Source organism: Protopterus annectens, chromosome 5.part0 (assembly GCF_019279795.1).
Source record: "Protopterus annectens isolate FY-2018-M chromosome 5.part0, PAN1.0, whole genome shotgun sequence".
Classification (NCBI taxonomy): domain Eukaryota; kingdom Metazoa; phylum Chordata; order Ceratodontiformes; family Protopteridae; genus Protopterus; species Protopterus annectens.
In genome coordinates this window covers 986,939,354-986,949,353 of record NC_056735.1, presented here as the reverse complement: position 1 = coordinate 986,949,353, position 10,000 = coordinate 986,939,354, and positions in this window count along the sequence as shown.

The window sequence follows — 10,000 nt, the reverse complement described above, 5'->3', positions numbered from 1 at the left end:
TATATATATATATATATATATATATATATATATATATATATATATGGTTTACTATTGTTTATTCGAACGGAAAAACATTTTCTGTTCAAATAAACGAATGGTAATACAGAAAGTTAAAAAAAAATGACTTTCACAATGTCGAACCAAATGCTCGACACATTTGACTCGACATTGTTGTCGAAACCACCACGTGAAAGCTGTAAAAGAGCTTATGTAAATCAAACTCCTATACAGCTATCACATTTTTGCAGGGGGGCAAGCCCACCTACCCCTACTTATATATTCTAACTCTGAGATGTGCGATGAATTTCCACTCTCCACTGTACAGCGATCTCTGTGCAGATAGTCGATTTACACTTATGCGAATGCAGTTGTGTATTTGCATAAGTGGAGTCGACTATCTGGTGCAAAACTGTTTGTGTGTTCGACATTCTGTTTTTCGGCACATTACAGCTGATAGAATGTTGTTCACACAAACAATAGTAAACCTATGTATGTATATATGCATGTATATAAAACAACATTGTTTGCTGTACAGATAACTATAGTCTAGTAAATTAATGGCATTTCTAACTGTATTTATTTTAATAATTTATCTCAGTACTATTTGAAAAACAGGCAGGAGAGCTGGTCTGAAGATTTTTTTCAGCCATGACCCAAGCACCAGTGTGCAGAACAAGCTAAAAGTATAATATAGCAGACAGCATACGTGTAAATTATATGATCAAAACAAAACAGTAAAAGATGCAATAAGAGTGTACAATATGTAACCAAATAAAAGTACAATAAGATGCAATGAGCATTTATAGTATGTCAGTAGCAAATCACCATTTCTAATAACTTCCACTGCTTAGCCCTAACTAGTGTCATATTGGAAAACTATGCAGTCAGTGTTTTACAAAGCATTACTCTGAACAAGTGATAGACATGTAAAAGGGGAGACAGCATATTGTGCAGGTAAATTACCCATTTTTTTTTTCAACTTCTGCTATCAGAGCTCTTAATGAGATGTTCATTGAGTGTGAATTTGATTGCATCTAATGTTTCTTTGTTTCTTATCTCTGGGGGAAGGTTGCTCTGCAGTTCTGGTCTGGAAAAGGCTCTTTCACCTACAACTGTTTTTATGATTATATAATTTATCGGAAATGTGTTTGAGGTAGCCCTGATACATTACTTGTAGAGATTATTTTAATTGCTCTTTCTATTGATATGTATACATTTATTTATTTATTTATTTATTTATCCTTTGTTGACTGGCTTAGTCCCATTAGGCTTATGGCTTCTTTTTAGGGGAGACCCACAGTAGCATTTCTACTGCTAAAGAAAATTTGTTCAGAACATAAAAAACGTCTCCTTCACTTCTCGATAAGTACTGTGGGGTCTTTTACATCTACCTGAGCTACCACCAGCTTAAGCAGATGAGACCTTGGCTTAACATTGTATCTGAAGCACAGCTCCCTCAGGAGTGCAAAACCTCCAATTGCTACATTGCAGTGTCAACAATCCAATCACCGTCTAGTCTTCCAACTTTAAAGGCATGTGTGCTAGCTTTTGCACTAGTGACACTGACACCAGTCATTTTCTTTTGACACACATATGCACTTAGATTTTTCTTTTGCACTTTAAGTTCAAACTGTCCTTCATATCATGTCTTATTCCACTAATATATTGGTTGTTCATTCTAATTACTACCAGAAACTTCCTAAGTCTCTTTCAGTGTGTATTACAGGCTAGTGATAGAGAGAAGTAAAATTCATATGAATAATTCCACATTAAAGAGTTCTGTAACAAACTAAAAGGTTGCTACTGGCAAACAGCTTTATATTTCAGTGTTTCATGTACAAATTCCTGAATAAATTGCCTATGTTACATTCAAATAAATGGTAAGCTGGTAATATTATAATAGGGAATGGATGACAAACCAAAAATAGGTTCATAGTTATCAGGCATCTCATCCAATGAAGGACACACTCAGGACTGCAGCACCCTCACCCCAACTAAAAGTACAACTCAGTATCAGGAATTCATCTATATTGTGTGGGAATAGAACCCACAGCCTTCTACATCAAAAGCAAGCATGTTTCCTGTTGCGCTACTAACAATACTTTCATTTTTTGTAGGACAGACAGTGATAAGCATAAATTTCCTGAGACTCCATTAGAAGAATATTTTTTTTTTCTTACATTTATTTCATTGAATTCCACTTCTTAACGCTTATAGTTATGCTATACAGCTAATCTACTACATTTTGCACTGTTATAAAGCTTTTTTACTGTTTCACTGCATTTTGGTACTGTTTTATACTGTTTTAACTGTATTTTCATTGCTAGATAGTGTTTCATTATTGTAATTGCATTTTTATTGAATTACTTAACTGTAAACTGCTTTTTTGTTTGTGAGTAATCTAGCTGTGCTTTTTTGTGCATTTTTTGTGAGGTTTCTGTGTTCTAGTCAGGTAGTATAGTCTGGATAGAGGCCTGCTGTTATCTGGGCCTGGTTGTTTCACTTGTTGAGTTTCTGTGTTTCTAGCAGCTTCTGCTGGTAGTGTCTTGTCTTCGTTGTTAGTGAGAGTAACAGGGTTGCCTGACCTTCTCTAGCATGAGTGATTGGTAGAAAGAGCAAGAGCTAGCAGGATTGGGTAATAATTTGAGCTTCTAGAGTCTTCCATCTTTTTTGGTATTTATACCCTGCGTTTGCAGGGTGTTGCGCTTGTTTGCACATTGTACACTGCTGCTGCACCGTTTTAACCCATTGCGAGGTATCTCATGTGCATTTTGTCCCTTACCTGTACTCCTGTATAACTGATGCCCTCCCTTGCAACTACTGTGATTTTATCCAACCCTACTCACACCTATAGGTACTATATTCTGATAATATCCACGCTACCATCCTTTACCTCTCTTCCACAGATTCTGACAACCATGGACAAACAATTTTCCGTGGTTTCTCCTGCTAGTCTTGTTGATATGGGCATCCTGAGACAATGTAGCAACTGCCTCATGTACACAGACAACCCTCTTCTTCTACCACCTAGGAACAGAATATGTGACAGATGCAATTACATTAAGAACCTAGAATCCTTGCTTTCTCAATCACATGCTAGTACATCTGGCACTAAGAAGGTTGTCTGCACAAACACCACAAACACCACACCTTTAACACCACCCTCACCTGTACAGTACATTCCTATATATGTGGAGGTTCTCAACAAAAACGTACCTAAGCAAAAGAGACCTTTGAGGCAAAAGCAAACTCACACATCACAACCCACCACACCATGCACCACACATAGTACAAGTGCCAGTGTCTCATAGCCTCTAAGGCCCAGCCACAAACCCAACAAACTAGTCATAGGAGACTCTATCATGAGAAACATAGATGTGCCCCTCACCAGGCTAGACAAGGGAAAAGTCACAGTAAGTTGCTTGTCAAGTGCTAGAATCCACCATATCACTCATGCATTCAGATCTCTCAACAACAGGTACTGTTATGACTCTGTCATAGTCCATGTTGGTGTGAATGACTTGAAGCATACCTGTCTGGACTATTGAAGAGAGACATGATTGAACCTGCTGAATATGTATGTGTCCCAGACAGGTATGTCCCTAACCTTAAGCAGCATCCTGCCATCACCCAGAATGATGCCTCAGTACAAAGAGAAAATGATAGGCTTTAACAATTGGCTTAGTTTCTTTTGTCATTCCAAGGGGATCCAGTCCCTGACAGCCTAGGAGGACATGATTGATAGACCATGATGCTTTGCCAGAGATGGCCTTCATCTGTACCCTCTGGGCTTCAGGCTTCTGGCAAAGGGTCTTTCCTCACATAGTGCCATTTTTAGGCAAAGACATGAGGGCAAAATTACCAACATGAAAAATTCTTCTAAATGAAATTTAAAGGTCATGCTGTTAAACACTAGGACTCTTAACATGAAACTGCACTCATTGCAAGCATTCCTCACCTTGGAAGATGCTAACATTTGTGCAGTCACTGAAACCTGGTTTAAAGCTGCGGAGAGCACCCCAGCCTTACCAGGTTACTTGCCCTACCATACTTTCAGACCCTAAACAGGGCTACAAATCCAAAGGAGGTGGAGTTTCAATATTTATCAAAGACATACACACTTCCAGGTTGGTCTAACAGTATGACACACAGGAGACACTCCAGGTGCAGTTAATTATTGACAAAACACCTCTTCATATCATAGCTAGCTACAGACCCCCGACCATGACTCAAGAGCCCCACTATACCTATCTGGACTTACTTGAATCCATCAAGATTCAACCTTCTACCCTGATCCTGGGTGACTTTAACTACCCAACCATAGAGTGGAGGACCTATTCTAGCTCAAACATGAATGCCCAGAGATCCCTCATCTTTGTCAATACCAATGCATTGGATCAGCTGGTTGACACACCCACAAGAGGTGAAAATATCCTGGACCTGGTACTACCCCTACAGTGTCATCCTCCTTGGTAAGATTCTACCATAAAGCAATCACTTTCGAAGTCACCATCTCCCCTGACCACTGACCCTTGCCAGGGTCATACAAAAAACTTTTCAAAAACTGACTACAACCTCCTGAGAGCAGGTATAAGCTGCTACACAGCCACCATCCCTTCAGTTGAATCAAGCACTAATGTCCAAGCCTACACCAAAAACTATATGAACACCTATATGACTGCATGGACTCAGCAATACCTGACAGGACCAAATCATCTTTCTCAAGGAAGAGTAAATCTGTCTCTAAACAGACTCTATCATAAAATGAAAGAAAATTGCTGTCCAGGACCAAGAAGAAGCAGGTACCAAGTTGGAAGCAATCTCTCCTTTGTCTGATCAGGCAAATAAAGTCACTGGTAAAATCCTCTAAGGCTAACTTTGAGTCCAAATTAGCCACATCCACTAAGGACAATCACAAGACCTTCTTCACATATGTCTGCAATCTCAAAGGTAACTGCCAAATCTGTTCTGAATTTGTGGTCAAGAATGCCACATATACAAATGCCATAGATATGGCCAGCCTGCTGGTGGACAGGTTCAGTGAAAACTTCACCCTCTGCCCCCCCCCCCCATCAGTAAACCAGGACATACCCAGCACCTAGCCTCTCCCCTCATCATCAGAGAGCAGGTTGTTAATTCCTTCTCAAAGGCAAGAAATACAGCCTCCATAGGAAGTAACAACATCCCTGTGTGTGTCCTACATGAACTCAGGCAAGAGCTCTCGACTCCACTAAGCACCCTATTTTACCAAAGACTATGCACCAGCTTCATCCCAACAGAGTGGAGGACAGCCACTGTCATCCCTCGACACAAAGGTGGAGTGTCCACCAACCCAGGCAATTATAGGCCCATCAGCCAAACTAGCTTGATCTGCAAGGCCATGGAGTGACCTTATAAACAAGGATATTGGTTCGCTCAAAATGCTTCATCCCACACAGTTTGGTTTTTGTCAAAGGGAGATCATGCCTGTTAAAACTTGGTCACCTTCTTCAAAACAGTCACCAAAGCCATGGATGAGGGCAAGGCAGTACATACCAACTATCTGAACCTAGCCAAAGCCTTCGATACTATTCCACACTCAGGCATAATAGATAAACTCTCCCAGCTAGGGATCAATCCATATGTTACCAGATGGGTAGCTAACTGGCTCAATGGTAGAACCCACTCAGTCAAAATAGGGGAAACCACCTCTAGTAGTAGACCCATAACAAGCAGCATGCCCCAAGAATCGGTCTTGGGGCCTCTACTGTTTGGGATATACTTTTCTGAGGTGCAAGCCAAAACCAGTGGTCTGTGGCTGACCAAGTTTGCAGATGACTGAAAGCTGGACACTGTCATAAATACCCCCTAGCGATGTGAACATCCTCCAAGAGGGCCTTAACCAAACTAATGACTGGTGCCAGCAGCATGGCCTCAAACTAAATGCCAAGAAATGCATTATTATCCCCATTGTTGAAAACGGTGTCCTCACTAATTATCAAATTAATAACAATGTACTAAGCACGCAATCAATAGTGAGGGACTTGGGCATCCAGGTTGATAGCAACCTGACATTTGACCACCATGTTGCCTCCGTCATATGGAAGGCTTTCTACATGGTCCACCTCATAAGTAAGGGTACTTCATCCAGGAAAAAGGAGGTCATAACATCTCTGTACTCCTCCCTTATCAGACCCATTATCAAGTACAATGTCCCCTTTGGCATGTACCTTGTAAGCACATTCAGCAGTTGGAAAGACCACAGAGATTCCTGACCAGGAAAATTCAGGGTCTCAAACACCTATCCTATACAGATAGGCTAAAAGCCCTGTCCCTCTACTCTCTATCATACAGACTGCTCAGAGGTGTCTTGTGTCTGGCATACAAGGCTGCCTCAGACTCAGCCTTGATGGAGTTGTTGCATATCCATAAACTCCACTTGTGCAATTCACACACAAGGTCTCAACCTGGTCTGTGACATTAATAGAACTTATTGGCAGGATAGATTTGTGTCCCAATGACTCCCCCATCTGTGGAATAGACTTCCTCTCCATGTCAAGCAGAGTACCTCACTAGCTGTCTTTAAGAGGAACCTGGATGACTGGATGGGGAACAAAAAATGTAGCCCTGGGATCCCACCTATGTTCCTGCTGGACAGTGAAAACAGATGCTGACTTTGTGGGAACATGGCTGAAATTCTTGGCTAGGCTTATAAAGGCCTCCAGGCCAATAGACTAGTATCAAGCTGTGAACTTATGAACCTATAACCATTTGCTAAACAAACCAGTTGGACAGTGAAAACAGACTTAGCATGAGCAGCAACAAACTTCTCTTCCCTTGAAGCCTGCAATTCCTTGAAAATGCAATGAAGCTTACAAAACCTTAAAAATGCATTGAAGTTTGCAATTCCTTGAAAATGCTCTGAAACTCATGTTTTTTTGAGTTGCCTGGTGGTTAGCGTACAGGATTCAGGCACTTGTCTCCTGTAACCAAAGTGCTGAGTTTGATCCTGAGCAAATTAACCAACCTGACATCCTTAACTAGGATATTTTACACACACATGCTACCAATGGAACTTTTGTTCTATTTGTCTTGTACAGGAGGAATGTTTTCTGTTTAAAATTCCATGTGGAAACAAAGCAGCAGGAATGTCTTCATGTGTGGGAATGGAGAAGGATTTGTGTATGTGTTGACACACTTAGGGATGTAAATATGTGTTGCATGCAGAGACACAGAGGGAATTCTTAAAGAAGAACACCCTTAAAGACATGTCATTTTTTTAGTTAAAAATTAAATGTTGTGGAGATATGGCCAAGATGGTTAACTCAGACCAGCAAATGGTGAAAGCTCTGTGACTTAAAACTTTTCTCTAACAGAAAATATAATAAAAAAATTAAAGTATGGAGGTACTTGTTAGCTAATCTTATTCATTACTAATCAAAGAAAATATTTATAGCTTCAAGTTCTTCAAAAGTTTTACTTTTTCTGTCAGAATTTTAACTACTTGGTTAAGAGAGAAGAGACTTCAACATGAATCACTCAAGAAATGGTACTCAGGATTCCTGTGTTAAGAAAAGACATATAGTCACTAATATCTAGTATGTGGAATGTGTTACTTAAAATAGACAAACTGGATACCAAACTAGAAAGTTTCAAAGAAATGATCAGAAAGAAGACGGATCATTAAGAAATTCTAATAAAACAACAAAGGGCACAAATCAGCAGTGTGGAAGAAGCTTTAAATTATCATGAAAGGAGAATAACTGAAAGTGAGTCCCAGACTGAATTTCTGTTCAAACAAAATTAATGGCTCATAGAAAAAGCTGGTGATTTAAAAAATAGATTGAGATGAAATAACATTAGAACTGATGGTATAAAATTAAATCTTCCTAAAACTTGGAAATGAAAGGCACAAAGATCCGTGAGAGAACATTCAAAGAAGGAAAACTCACCATCACATTCAATTATACTTAAGTTTTGTCTAGCTTATAAAAGATTAAGTATTAAAAACAGCATGGCCCAGCCCACCTATTAAAATAGGTGAACATGTAGTTAGATTTGACAATAGTTATTCCAGTAATGTAATGAGTAAAATAAAATTCTGCTTACCACTGATCAAAGAACTTTAAAATAATAATATTAAAGCCACGTTGGTGTTTCCCACAATGATCAAATTATTTCTTTCTCAGGAGACCAAAATATTTAACACACTGATGAAGGCATCCACTTTTGCGAACAGCAGTAAAATCCTTAATAATATTACTGAAGAAATGGAGTGGAACAGTATATACCTCAAGAGACAGAGTGAGCTGAATTCCTGAAAAACTGCTTCTAAAATTAAAAAGCTTAAACAAATTCTCTGATAATAAGACAAGACAAGATAAAAAAGTAATTCAGAGTTGTTGTTAGAACTATAAAATATGTGTGTATCCCTTAGCATGATAAATATATATGTGCATTTATTTCCCTTGTGTATTGTAGTTTAGTATGATACGATTACCTGTCACCTGTACCTCTGAGATGTCATTATCTCTTCAGGTCCTACTCTGTTCTACTTATTTTTTTAGAGACTTAGTTATAATAATGTTGAATGAGCAAATAAAGTAGGAATATTTAATGGATAATTCATACTACTATTACATAAATACGAGAATACAGTATTTTTTGAATTATTTAATATTTGCAATTAATAGAAGAGGATTAAACTTTTATGTAGCAAAAGGAAATAGTTTTAAATGGCAACATATGTAACTAAATAATAATCTCATTATTTTTGACATATATATTATATTGATTATTTGTAAGTTATGGTTATTTTTGGCTAGTTATTAGATACATTTTAAGTATTGGTAGGTAGAGAGATAGTATAGTAGTTTGTCTTTTCAATAGGCAAACTAGAAACGTTGATATCCATGGTAGGTTGTGTTTTATTAGCAATACATACAGTTATAGTTAAAGACTTTTTATTACTAGTTTTCGGTAGTTTAGTTTGTAGAGAGGAAGAATTCAAAAACATGTGTAATGTTAAGACACTGTTGGAGAAATGCATTAGAGTCTTATATATAATTAATTTAATAAGGTGAATAAATGTGTTGTATTATCTTTTAAAAGGAATATTTTTAAATGCATAGTATGAACAGTTTCAATCTATTATCTAGAAATGTAAATGGATTAAATAATGGCATCAAAAGCAAATCATTAATGAGCTATCTCAAATTAAATAGAGGAGACATATTATTGCAAGAGACTCACTTGATAGATAAAAATATGCAGTATTTAAATAACTTAGGTTACGAAATGTTATCATCTGCTTCTTTTAACAAAAAGAGGAGAGGAATTGCTATACTTTGGAGAAAACTCTTTACACTAGTTAATTTTTCTGGATCCCTGGAATAGTTGTAAGAGTGGCTAAATATAATTTAAACATACTACAAAGTCATTGGAAAGGGAGTTTAATTTTAGCAAGGAATTTTAACTGCATATTTAGTATAGAAGATACAAGTTATGAGAAGAAAGCTAAAATACTGGCATCAACTTAAGCACTAAACAGACGGATTAGTAATAATAATTTAGTTGATTTACTAGTAAAAGCAGAGGATAAGTCATTGTTTTTCACTCATTATCTTATGCACATGGGACACAAACTAAAACTGATAGGATTGATGCCCCTATAGATTTACTTAATAAAGTGAATACTTTTAAAACTAGTCCTTAGTCTTTATCTGATCATAATGCTTTAAGTATTAATATATTAATAGATAAGTAAATTTCAGATTTTTTAAAAAATCCCAGTATATATCTTCTTCTTCTCCTTTCAGCTTTTGGGGGGTCACCACAGCGGATCATGATGAAAATAAAAGATTTTAAGAGTTATCTTAAGGAACAAATCAATACTTTTTTTTTATCTTTCAGTGATAATGATCAGGTAAGAAAGTCGTGCTATGGGGCTCCTTAAAATGTATATTAAAGGTAGAATGGAAAGATGGGCTATTAATAACATAAAAGAGTAGGATAAAGA